This window comes from Protopterus annectens, chromosome 1.part1 (genome assembly GCF_019279795.1).
Source record: "Protopterus annectens isolate FY-2018-M chromosome 1.part1, PAN1.0, whole genome shotgun sequence".
Taxonomy (NCBI): Eukaryota; Metazoa; Chordata; order Ceratodontiformes; family Protopteridae; genus Protopterus; species Protopterus annectens.
The window spans coordinates 908,875,804-908,888,932 of NC_056726.1; positions in this window are offsets into that span (position 1 = coordinate 908,875,804).

A 13,129-nucleotide genomic window follows, 5' to 3' on the forward strand; every position below is an offset into this window, starting at 1 on the left:
TCAAGGGAAGATCATGCCTTTTGAACTTGGTCGACTTCTTCGAAACAGTCACCAAGGCCATTGATGAGGGAAAGGCAGTCCATACAGCCTACCTTGACCTTGCAAAGGCTTTCGACACAATACCCCACTCGGGTATTGTAGAAAAACTTACCAGCTTAAATGTAAACCCATATGTCACAAGATGGGTTGCAAACTGGCTTAAGGACAGAACCCACAGGGTTAGAGTTGCTGGCGCTGTGTCGGACTCCAAGCCGGTCACAAGTGGTGTCCCACAGGGCTCGGTCCTTGGCCCCTATTGTTTGGCATCTACTTCTCAGAAGTACAGGCCAACATGGGAGGACTTTGGCTGACAAAGTTTGCAGACGACTGCAAACTGGGCCATAGTGGAAAGTGCATCGGACACGGATATCCTTCAGAAGGACTCACGGAAACAGATAGCTGGTGCCAGAGCCATGGCCTGAAGTTAAACGCCAAAAATGTATAGTCATACCCTTCGGGAAAACAAGGTAACCCCAAGCTACCATATAGGTGGCAATCCACTAAGCACAGAAGAGGTTATCAGGGACCTGGGGACCCAGGTTGACAGTGGCCTTTCTTTGACACTCACATTGCTAAAGTGGTTAGAAAGACCTTCTACATTGCCCACCTGATCATGAAGGGATTCACATCCAGATCTAGTGAGGTCATTGTTCCCTGTACTCTTCACTTATCAGTCCAATGATCGAGTACAATGCCCCATTCGGGATGTATCTCACCCGACATCTGCAGCAATTGGAGAGACCCCAAAAGTTCCTCACCAAAAGGATAAAGGGACTCCAAAATCTGTCATATGCTGCCAGATTGAAGAAACTCCAGCTCTATTCAGTCGCATACCATCTGCTCAGAGGTGACATGTGCCTGACATACAAGGCCATGTCCAACCCGGAATTAATGGACATGCTCCACCTCAAAAAATCCAAATCCACCAAAACCACTAGAGCAAGCGACTTAAACCTTAGCACGGATATAAATAGGACATGCTGGAGGGATAGATTTATCACTCAGAGACTCCCTATGCTGTGGAATAAAATCCCGGTCCATGTGAGGCAGAGCACCTCGCTGACTCTGTTCAAGAGAAATCTAGACCTGTGGATAGGTTTACCCCGGGAATCATCTCTGTGTCACTGCTGGACAGAGGCACAACAAACTAATGGGCACAGTATTTTTTCATATAAGGGGTGGCGTAAGCCACAAAAATTTGGGCTAGGCTTATAAATGCCTTAGGGCAGATAGCCTAGTATAAACCTATGAACCTATGAACCTAAGTTAACACCAGTATACACAATGACACTGCTTCCTGTTACTTATGTGTATATGGGCATGTAGTGTGGTGGATAATTTACATATTTTAGTTGACCTTTGTTAACCAGCTAAGTTCCACTAGGTTAGTAGCCTCTTTAAGGGGATAACCTTTTGTAGTGGACATTCTTATTTGAAGTTAGGTGGGCATGAAGGCATTATGGAAGGCAGGATTTAAAGGAGCTTAAGGCTGAGAGCACTGGCAGATGGCTTGTTTGGACCTGACAGTTGTCTGTAGTCCCCAGTAATCTTATCAGACAGACTAGAATGAAAACAATCCTGTGTTTATGGTAAGTATATAACTTTTTTTAACAAAATGGCTCCATTAGCACTCCTCAAGAAAAATCTTGATGAGTGGATGGGAAATAGGAAATACTCCCCGGGGGTCACTTCTGTGGCTCTGCTCAATAGGGGCACAGGAAAATAACTTTCTTGGGTGGTGTAAGCCAGAGAACCTTGTTGGCTAGGCTTACTTAGGCCCTTGGGCCATTAGCCTAGCACCTACCTATGAACCTATGAACCTATTATTTGTGAACACAAAAAAACAGTAAAAGTACAATACACATAACCAATTATTTCAAGCAGTATGAAAAGATAACGTGCACATGGTAACACAGCATGGTTTATAATGTACATAACTGAAACAAGTAGCTTAATTGTGATAATACCATGGATTGCATTAATCAGCCATCCAGCAGCTAGGTCTTACCATGGTAAGAATTGTTATAACCCCAGAGTAATGGCCCAGCCCCAGAAAACAAGTGCACCTTTATCAGTAAGAAAGGCACAACACAACTCTCATCTTGCAGTTGATGACCACATTGGAATGACTACCAACTTAGAGCACCTAAAAAATAAAGGCACATAATGAAACTATCATTAAGAACCAATGACATAAATGTAAACTTTCATTTTACCTTCCCCAAAGTCACATTTTATTACAGATAGCATGAAAGGGTAGTATGAAATACTCCAGACATTAATCTTTCCATCAGTGCAAACCAAAACTGTTATTAGCAATGTGTCTTAGGATTTGCATTCATTAATGCATTTGTGTAGCTATGTGGTCTCTGTCAGTCTGTATCAGGCAAACAAAAACATTACTATTATTTTTCTAGCAATGAAGAAATGAACATACAGAAGTCATTAAGTGTGCTTAATACATGCCATTACTAATTTCACAGTAAGGTTTCATTTATAGACACATTAAAAATACAAAGAAAGGTCTGATGCTTTTAAAGTGATGGCCAGGTGTTAGAAAGGAAAACTTACACTTATCATCCCATTTTAGTGGGTCTAGGAATGTTAAATCAGAAAATAACATTCTCATCTTAGTGGGTCTAGGAATGTTAAATCAGAAAATAACATTCGAGTATTTGGGCTTTTGAGCATGCAAAGTAGATTCATTGAGATTAATGTGTTGGGGCTTGCACCCATATCAGCAGGGGAGGGGAGGAATATTTGTGTATGATGTGCAACACTGGGAGTATAGCTACTTTGACTGTGACTTCCCAAGTATTTAGATGTTGAGGTTTGATTAATCATATGTCAACTGAAATGGCATAAGATTACTCATAGTAAACCTAACAGAAGGCTTTTGCCTCAGCTACAGATTCTTAGACCACAGGAACGCAGTTTTTCAATTAAATGAGTTTTCTTCTGAAGCAACTGTGATGTCCTGCTGCCACCAGTGAAACTTGCATTATTTTAAACAAACTGAAATAACAGTTAATTTTGAAATAGCAGTTTCACAGCTAAAATTAACAGGAAACATTGCAAATGTTTTGGAAGAACTATACTATTTACTATTCAGTTAAATTATTTCATTTTCAATCTCCCTCATTCAAATACAAATTGTTTACCATTAACTTATTTTTAACTACTAAAAAGTCTTTTGTTGGTCAAAACAGTTAAAATGCAATAAATGTGAAGTTAAAAGAGTAGGATTACATTTCTTATCTGGTACTTAAAAATTCAGGGGCTCCCTTTATATTATTATATTTCCATGAACCATACAATATGCAGGGCAGAAGACATAAAGACAATGGAAAACAAATTGCCAAAATATAATATCAGTAATCAACAGTGGACATTTTTGTGCTGCATTTACCCACCTGTGCTTTTGTTAGGCTACTTTGGATTCATGTGCTAATGCAGCACATCCCCCACACTAGCTGAGGAGTATTTCTTGATAATAAAACTTGACTATTATAGTTATATATAGTGGTATTTAGGATTAAAATGGTTGGTTGGAAAAATGGAAACAGTATTAGTTGCATCAAGTCATAATACTGATATGGAAGTCCCTCCTGGTTGACTGCTAAGTAGTTACTTTTTCACTCCTTCATCCTATTTTTCCAAAGGTACATTAACCCAGCAAGGAGGCCACTTGGTCAAGGGTGGTGTATTTTTAGAATTCTTTTTTAATCAGTGTGACTTCATACAAATGGAAGGCAGCTATCTGTTAAGAAAGGGTAGATTAATTTATGGCAGGCAGATATTTAGCTGCTATGTAAGTTGTGCACACCTCTAAAATGGAGGGCTAATCCACAACAGTTTTTCCTGTAAATAGTGAAGTAAACAGAGGAGTTATTGTATGTGTAAGTATCTTTACTCATCTTATATGCAAGATAACATATTGCTGTAGGAGACCAAATCCAATATTCTACATACAGCCTTTTCTGCTTTAAAGACATTTTCTTATTTAGGAATTATTTGATGAGTTTTCCCAAATTAACAATATTATCCATCTTATCCTAATTAGGCATCTGATGATTTGCTAATAAGTAAGCTTAGCATGTAAATAGCTTATGATGTAATTCCTGTCTAACAAAAGGGAGTGAGAGATTTTTGAAAGTTAGTACTGTGAGGTGAATACTGTAATGAAAGTGGGCTCGATGTCATCTGAAGTATTATACTGTTTTACTTCTGCTTATGTTTCTTTAAGGATTTTAGGTCAGTCAATATATTTACAGATGGGATCTTAACCTACTATGTAGGTGTTGGTGGTGAAACCAACTTACTCTGACTTAAGTTCAATGGGTTAGGGTCAGAATAGTCATGTACAGCAGACTATAGTCAAGTAGAATATCTGTGTTCATGTGAGAATAGAACTAATAACATGTATTGTTTAAACCAATTGTCATTGGTACAAACAATACATGTCATTAGTTCTATTGTTTGTTTGTTTACATTACAATAAAAACAAACTCAAACTAAAATTCAGACATCATAGTGGCAATGTTCAAATCTGGGAGACTAAAAAAAGATGGCAAGCACTGAGGTCATCCTGATACTCAAGCACATTTATATTTCTGCAGTTACTGAGATGTGGTTTTAGTGCCATGTGCTCACTCACCATGCATATACCTTATATACCTTGCTATTAGATGGATTCCTACTTTGTTACACTTCTATTTTGTTAAAATATTTTTGCATGCTAGAAATTGCATTTGTTAGACTACCACAATGTTAAATTAATGTAAAATAGAATAAAAACATGGCAACAAAAAACAGCACTTTCATCTCTACATCTCAGGACTTCATCAGAAACTAAATAAATCCATACTAACAAGCCTTCTAATTAAAAAAAAACAAACATTGTTAATCTTAATTGATTACTAAATCAACTGTCCTACTGGTGCTAAAAACACTTGAAATGCCTTCCTCAATGAATATAAAAGCACCATCACTGTTTAAAGCAACAACCTGCACATACATATGTGGTAAGAATCTTAGCCATAAATGTATGTTAAAAATACAATCTCAGTCATACAAAATAGTTATAAACAAATGCATAAATGTATAAATAAGTAATGAATACAGTGGCACTTGGACCATTGTTAATGATTGGATACCAACAACAGGAACCACATTTTGACTTTCGTGGATTATTTGACACTACAGATACACCTTTGCTAGATTCCATCTTATTTATAATGTTAGCACTTCTACCATACACAATCATTGGTGTATTACCCAACTGTTCATTTAACTTCCATCAAAAGAAATGGCCCAATTTTATTAATAATTAATTTTATTAATAATGGACCTAAGGCACCAACTGTCTGTAGTGTATCGTATAATTATAGATGTATTTCTGTCAATCCTACCCTCCTTATTAACTGTTATTAGGACAGTGTCAGCATTTGCTAAAATGAGAGCATATCTTCTTGACTCTTTACCCTTCTTTACTTCCTCAAAAACTGTACTACATATGCTTCAAGTTTTCATCTTCCTTTAATAATACGTTAGCAGAAAACAAACAAGATCTTCTGACAAACTGTTCTTTTAACACACTTTGTGTTTGTTTAGAGGAATGCCAATTATCAAAATGAAGACAAGAATTTGAGAAAGTGGGTTTATATGTATTGATGAACAAAAACTCCCCAGGATTCACTAATCCTCCGTGTAAGACTAAATTAGTCTTACACGGAAACTGCAGCCTAAGAGTAAGACGTCAGCATGCCATGCATATTCATGAGGGCATGCTGACTCAACTCTAAGGCTAACACGGAGCATGCACAAGTGCAGGGGGCGTGTTGGACTGCCGAGCAGTCCAAAAATCCATGCCCCTGCAAGTCCCTCAATCGGCAAATGTCAACTAACATGAGCAAGTCCGCTCAAATGTGTACATACCCAACACTACACTCCCCCACATTCTAAACCCCTGTACAATTAGAAAATCTAAAACTTTTTTTTTTATTATTCTCGCTATAGCTACCCGTATTTGCACAGGTTTGCCCATTGCTTAGCTACAGTTAGCAGTTTAGACATCGAAGAGGATAATAAGAAACTTATATGCAAATTAAGCCAAATAGCAATAGCGTAGTGTAGACCTTTCACACAAAGAGGAGGCATTCCTGGTTCAAGTCCCACCACTCCCCTTTCTATTTTCTGTAGGAACTCTGTATATAATTCCTGACATTTATCTGTTAAATTTTAGTAAAAAGCATTGAAATGGCCTATGTAGTAGTGAACGATATTTTATATATATATATATATATATATATATATATATATATATATATATATATATATAAAAGAGAAACGGTTATGCATACTGATGAATGCATAAGTAATGTATCTTAAGCAATGTGAAGCACTGCTAAGCAAAGTTTACCAGTATTAAGCACATTTAAGTATAATTGCTCATAGCTTAGCACTGCTTTAACTAGCGCAATGGCTTTGCGCGGAGCTGCGCATCACACCAACTAGCGCAAACAAAACATGTTTGTACGTACCTGCGCACCACGCTAACTAGCGCAACATCGAGCAACGTCGGGCAATGTCGAGCAACGTCGAGCAATTTTGAGCAAAGTTGAGCAAAGTCAGCTAAACAGAGCCACACCTCCTAGCCAGTCTGGCCAGTAGTAAAATAAAAAGCAATAACAGGCCTTGAACCCGGGACACTGTGCACCATAATCACAGTACTAAACCACTAGGCCATGACAGCTTTTCATATGCATGCACTTTCAACACACACATACATATCAATGGAAGTTTACCCATTGCTAAGCAGGTGTGCTTTCAGCTGAGATTTTTCAAAACCAGCCAATCATAAATAAGTGCTGGAAATGAGGCATATTTAAGCTCCATAGGTGGGAATACTTGCCATAACTGATTGTAGCTCCCATCTGCAGTTAGCATGGCTGGTGTTGGAGAGGGGTCTCGATTTCAAGCGCAACATTGTGGCATTGAGGAGTCAAAAGTAATGGTTTGGCTCCTCGTCCATAATCATGATGAGAGACTCCTGCAGGGCCAATTCCAGGTCACCAAATACAAAGCGGAAGCCTAGAACCGTCTAGCTCATGATCTCACAAGTGCCACAGGCATCCCACGGACTGGTGAGCAGGTCAGACACCACTACTCAGACCTGAAGAGACACAAGGAGGACTGACTGAACCAGTGGATACAGTAGGCCCGTGGGATGGAAAATGCCCCACTACTGAGTAGGTAGCCATGGAATGAAGTATGTAAGAATTTATATCATAGTCTATATTATGGATAAGTATGTCTCAATATCACTTCATTTACTTCACAGCTGCAGGTGTCCGTGCTGCGACTCAGCAAGTCTATGCAGATAGGTTGTTAAGGCTGCGCCACCAGGCAGGTTAGTAATTATTCTGCATATATTGTTATATAAAATAAGTGAGAGTGCCTGAAAAAAGTGTTGTAGCCCAATAATAAAGGTATAATAAGTCTTGAATAACTTCTCTGCATGTACTGTTATATAAAATAAATGAGAGAGACTGAAAAAGAGTGTTGTAACCCATTAATAAAGGTATAATATGTCTTGAATAAGTCTTCTGCATGCACTGATATATCAAATAAATGAAAGAGCCTCTAGAAAAGTGTGTAATGTAATTAATAAAGGTATAATTCCTGGAGTGTGTCTGTGTCACTTTCTTTGATATTTTTTAATACTCTTGCATTATAGAAATAGTACTGTTGTATTAAGTGCTGTCAACCCACACTGGGGTAGGCCCATATAAAGTGGATGAAGGGAGTGCCAGTGGCTGTTAAGCATATATACAGTCCTCAACTGTTGGTTCATGGCCGGCATGAGCAGGTTAATCTGGGACATGAGTAGCTTGTTATTGTGTTCCCCAGAAATGTCAGTGTGCTGCCAGAAATCTAGGGGGCTGTTAAAATACAACTGATAATGTCACCTGAACACATAGATATATAAATATAAATAAAATATATAAATACGTAGCAGTAACATCTGCATCCTGGACAGTTTGCATGTCAGATACAGTTCAGGTATATAAAGAACTAGCAAAACCCATTTCACAATTTAACGGACATTGCTTAGTGTAATAATACATGTAGGGGATATATACCTGCAGTCAATAGGAGTGTAGTGTAAACTATAAATATATATAAGTTGCTAATGGAGGTATCTTTTTACACCGTACTGTATGCGCATAAACAATGCAATTCCACACCTCAATGGGCATGTCTAATCTCAAAACATTTATTGGGACATATGTCCTATTGGTTTATAAATATCTGCATTTACTTTGATGAAAATGCCCTGTTCAAATACCACAATCTTGGTGGCCTGTTGCCACCAATCAATCCTGCATGCTGTTGGAATGTCCACTGTTGTTCTATATATGCATGTGTTATGCTTGCTGTTCAACTGTTGGAACTCTGGTGTGTTGGGTTAATGGGAATACTACTGCATGCTGTTACAACTAATTTGGAATGCTGTTGGCTATTACCAACCCATATTTTCATTAAATCCTCCTAAACATAGAATGTATGGGAAGGTCGGTCCCAGTGGACCCACCTGTCCCACCTCAGCTGGCGATGGCACCTGGCACCAGCAGGTTCGGTGCCCAGCCCGGGACCTCCTCCTCCATTGGCCCTGTGCCACCTTCGGGTGGAAGTGCTGCAGGGGAAGGGGCTCATCCCCCCATGCAAGCGTGGGCGGATGAGGTCCACCTATCACCCACCGGACTGTCCAGGCTGTGGTGCGTAGGGAGATCAAGCGTTCAGTCGCTGATCCTCTACTCCAGCTTGAGGTATGAGTGGCACGACTCATGGGTGAGCCTGCCCCTCCTATGCAGCCCCCAGCACAGCCACCCTCTGGGCTGTGAAGGTGCAGTGGTGACTGCCCATGGGTGGGGATCTCAGTTCAACTGTTGCCATCTGTGGGCTCATGAGCTTGCGATTTCCAAACATCCTTCCACATCAATGGTGTTCACCCACCACATGTGTCATATTCCACCCCTGTATGCATCTTGTTTGTCTTATCTGTTTACCTCCCCAACCTACCTCCCCAAATATACCTACTCCCCCTACCCCACATTCCACTCTCACCTGAAAAAAAAAAGGGCAATCTGCTCCCAAAAAAAAATTACGCCCCATACATAGCTGCCCATTTTGCACACATGTCCACTGGACACATAAACTGATATGTAATTGGCAGTACAACAAACTTTGTTGTCCTCACCCCTCTCTCAGGGGTGGAAGGTTTCATATTTGCCTCCAAATTTATTGCATATGCACAGCTGTTGCTGTTAAACAAATGGGCAAATATGGACCTTCCCTACACCCATCCTGCACATCCCGAGCTGTTTTCTCTACTGTCTTTCCCTCTGTGTGCCCCTTTTTCACTACTGTCCTATCTCCCCATTTTCTTTTCTTTCAAAGAAATGAGTGCGGGGATTAGCGGGAGTAAGCACTTTTATGCAGTAGTTAGCGGGTTTGCATGAGTGTGCGCTTGTGTGCGCTTAGCTAAGTGTTGCTAAGCTTCACGCAAACCCATGCAAACCCGCTTACAACTGCTTAAAAGTGCCTTAGTCACCTTGCATGTGAGGGCCCTTGTTCTGCTCAGCAGCAAAATAAAACATCTCTGTCACTCTCGAACCCCAGACCTTGGACACACTAGACTGCATGAAGTACACTAAGCCACAGTAGATATACAGCAGGTTGTTGCTGAAATAGATATATCACACATCTGAATGAGTGAATGTAAAGGAAAGATAGGAATGCCATAACACAAAACCTGTTTTGTGGAACTTTACCAGCAGTTATTGAGGAATTGCATTACATGACTGTGATAAGAGAACAAACCATTCTAGCAGTAAATAATGTTACAGCAGCACTTTACAACCCTCACACAGTATCATAGCAGGACAATCCCCACCCAAATGTACAATACACCTGTGTGTTCAGGATCCACCAAGGATGTAGGTAGGCATACCCAGTACTGGAATTGTCCAGTTTTCTCGAGCATCCTGTGCTAATGTCAACAATAAAAAAACACAAACTGTGCAGAAGTGAGTACATTAATATTCACAGCATAGCAGTTCACAAACAGTTCATGTGCCAAATGAATACATCTCAATAACTACTTATGTATGGCAGTTAATTGTATAAGTAGAAAAGAAACTACATACTCCCATGTATCTTGTGTAAGCATTTGTAGGGGTGAGTACAATTCTACACTGACAACTGTGTACTGGAAGTGGCAACATTCAGGTCTGAGTACAACATTTAAATCACTGGCTACACCCCTAGCTTCAGATATAAGAAGTATACCAACCTTCTGACTTAAACAACGGTGTCCACAGCAAACAAGCATGGGTCCCACTTTGGAAAGCTGAAAGGGCTACACCTACCTGACTTAGCAATTTATAGCATTGGGTTGCTATGACAGTGAGTACTGCAATTACCACACAGCAGGCTGCATGCAATTACCAAATGGTGGCCACCAATTGGTGCACAGGCCATCACATGCACATGTGCAGATACCTATAAAAGTAGGCTGTACTTGTTGTCCACACATGCAATCATTCCATTGCAGCTATTGAGAGAGAGAGAGACAGACACACACCCACCCACATCAACATCAACATCAACAGAAAAAAAAAATAAGACACACGGAACTGAAAACTACAAACACATACAAAGGAAAGGTATGTAACAGATATGTGTTTACAGGAATGTAGTAGATGTTTTTGAAGAGTACTCTACGTACTTTGAAACATCCATATGTGGCAGCAGTACGTATCTATGCACAGATGCCCTGCATAACTACTGCCATGGACAAATCAGTGTGTAGCTGTGTGCAGTGGGACATAACTGTGACATATGTAGCTCAGCATTAAATGTCAAACATCTGATCCATGTTATCTGGGTTCTGTACAGTAGTGTGTACAATGGCTGTTTGGGGGAGTAGCGCATACAGCTATATAAACATGGATGTGACAGAGTAGCATATGCATGATAGTCATATTAATGTGTAGCTTAGCATTGACAACTGCTGTACCAGGCTAGTATGCTAATCTAGCATTTGCAGCTATATATATATATATATATATATATATATATATATATATACACCCTCTAATATTACTGTGTGCTCACATGTGACACCTGTTCATGTTGCAGCAAGGCCCAACAGGTTAGCCGTGAGGTCTACGGACTTACAACAGTGTGGATCTTGTGTGTGTGTATGGCACACACATACAGAGAGATATTTCTGTGTCAGATATATTAGCATCTGTACATGTGCATAGAGCAAGGGACATACTGCAACTGTTTGTGAAGGGTGGACATATATATGTTGGTGAAGGTTATGTGCATATTTCTATGTAGGTTGTAGTGTGTGGCAAACAAGGCAGCATACAGTGCTGGTATATGAGATGTGGTGGTTAAACGCAGTGAGTATGATTTGTTAGGTTTGCAGTGTTGCAGCCAGTGAGGCCTGCTAAAGCTACATGGGCTGAGAACACCTTCAATGCATTCCGCACAAGACTGTGCAATATTATTACATAACTGTATACCTCACAACCTTCGCATAATTGATATTCCCACCATGAAAGGTGGACTGTATATGTGCCTATATGTACATCTCTATGTACACCAATGGATGTTTATATGTATGTGTGTGTGTGTATATATATATATATATATATATATATATATATATATATATATATAGAGAGAGAGAGAGAGAGAGGGTCATATTTACTGCGACAGATGCCTGGTGACAAAGCCATGGCCTCAAGCTCAATGTCGAAAATGCATTGGCATCCCTTTTGGTAAAAACTCTGTACCTATATGTGGTTGTCTACTTAACACCGAAAGTGTGATAAGAGACCATGGGACACATGTGGACAGTAGTCTCCCCTTTGATAATCACAGTGCCACACTAGTCATGTAATCTGTCTATGTGGCACACCCCATCACAAAAGGTGTGTCATCCAGGGAAAAAGAGGTCAGTGTTCCCCTCTACTCATCACTCATAAAACCCATTATAGAGTACAATGCCCCTTTTGGTATGTACCTCACAAGACATCTACAGCAACTGGAAAGGCCACAGACATACCTCACAAAGAGTATTACCGGCCTCAAACAGATGCCCTATGCAGACCGTTTCACAAAACCACAGCTAGACTGTGTCGCATAACGCCTACCCAGTGGTGACCACTGCCTAACATACAAAGCTATGTCAAACCCAGAGCTGTTGGACATGCTCCACGTAAACAGATCACAATCCCTATGAGCTACACGGTCTAGGGACTTAAACCTTGCCACCTCAATAAACAGAACATGCTGGAGGGATAGATCTCTATTCTCAGGGACATCCCATACTCTGGAATCACCTCTGTGGCTCTGCTTGACAGGGGCACATGAAATTAAATTACATGGGTGTCAAAGGCCAGGGTACCGTATGGCTAGGCTTTTATAGGCCCTAGGGCCAATAGCCTATTACCTACCTATGAACCGATACACACCCACATGTACTTGTTGCAATAATTGCTATGTGAGGTTGACTGAGTGTGATGTTGAATGTGTTGGTGAATGTGTCAAAGTTGTGTATATGTGTGATAGCTTAGTGGGAAACTTTCTGTCATGGTATTTTGTGTCCTAGCTCTGATCCCAGCAAAAGATGTGTATGCTATTGCTAGGAAGAAAAAAGCAGCATGGCATATGGTCTGACGTAGTCCCTTGGTGTTGACTGGGGTGTGCCATTGTAGGCTAAAGCAGTACATGTATGCTTATTGACTGGTACTGCTGGTGAATCCAAATCCTGTATGTACTGTAGTACTACCTGAAGCTGTAGGCCTAAACAGCACAGTATGGTGTATGTCCACATTGCTTGGAACCACTGTTTTGTGTGTTCCCTGTAGTCCTCACAGATTACATACCTCAGGCATAAGATTTTGTAAGTACTGACACACAGTACTGTATGGTACACAGGTAAAGCTCATCTGGGTTGCCATACCTTTGTGTCTTGTATGTATGTCTGATGTGTGTGTGGGTATGCCTG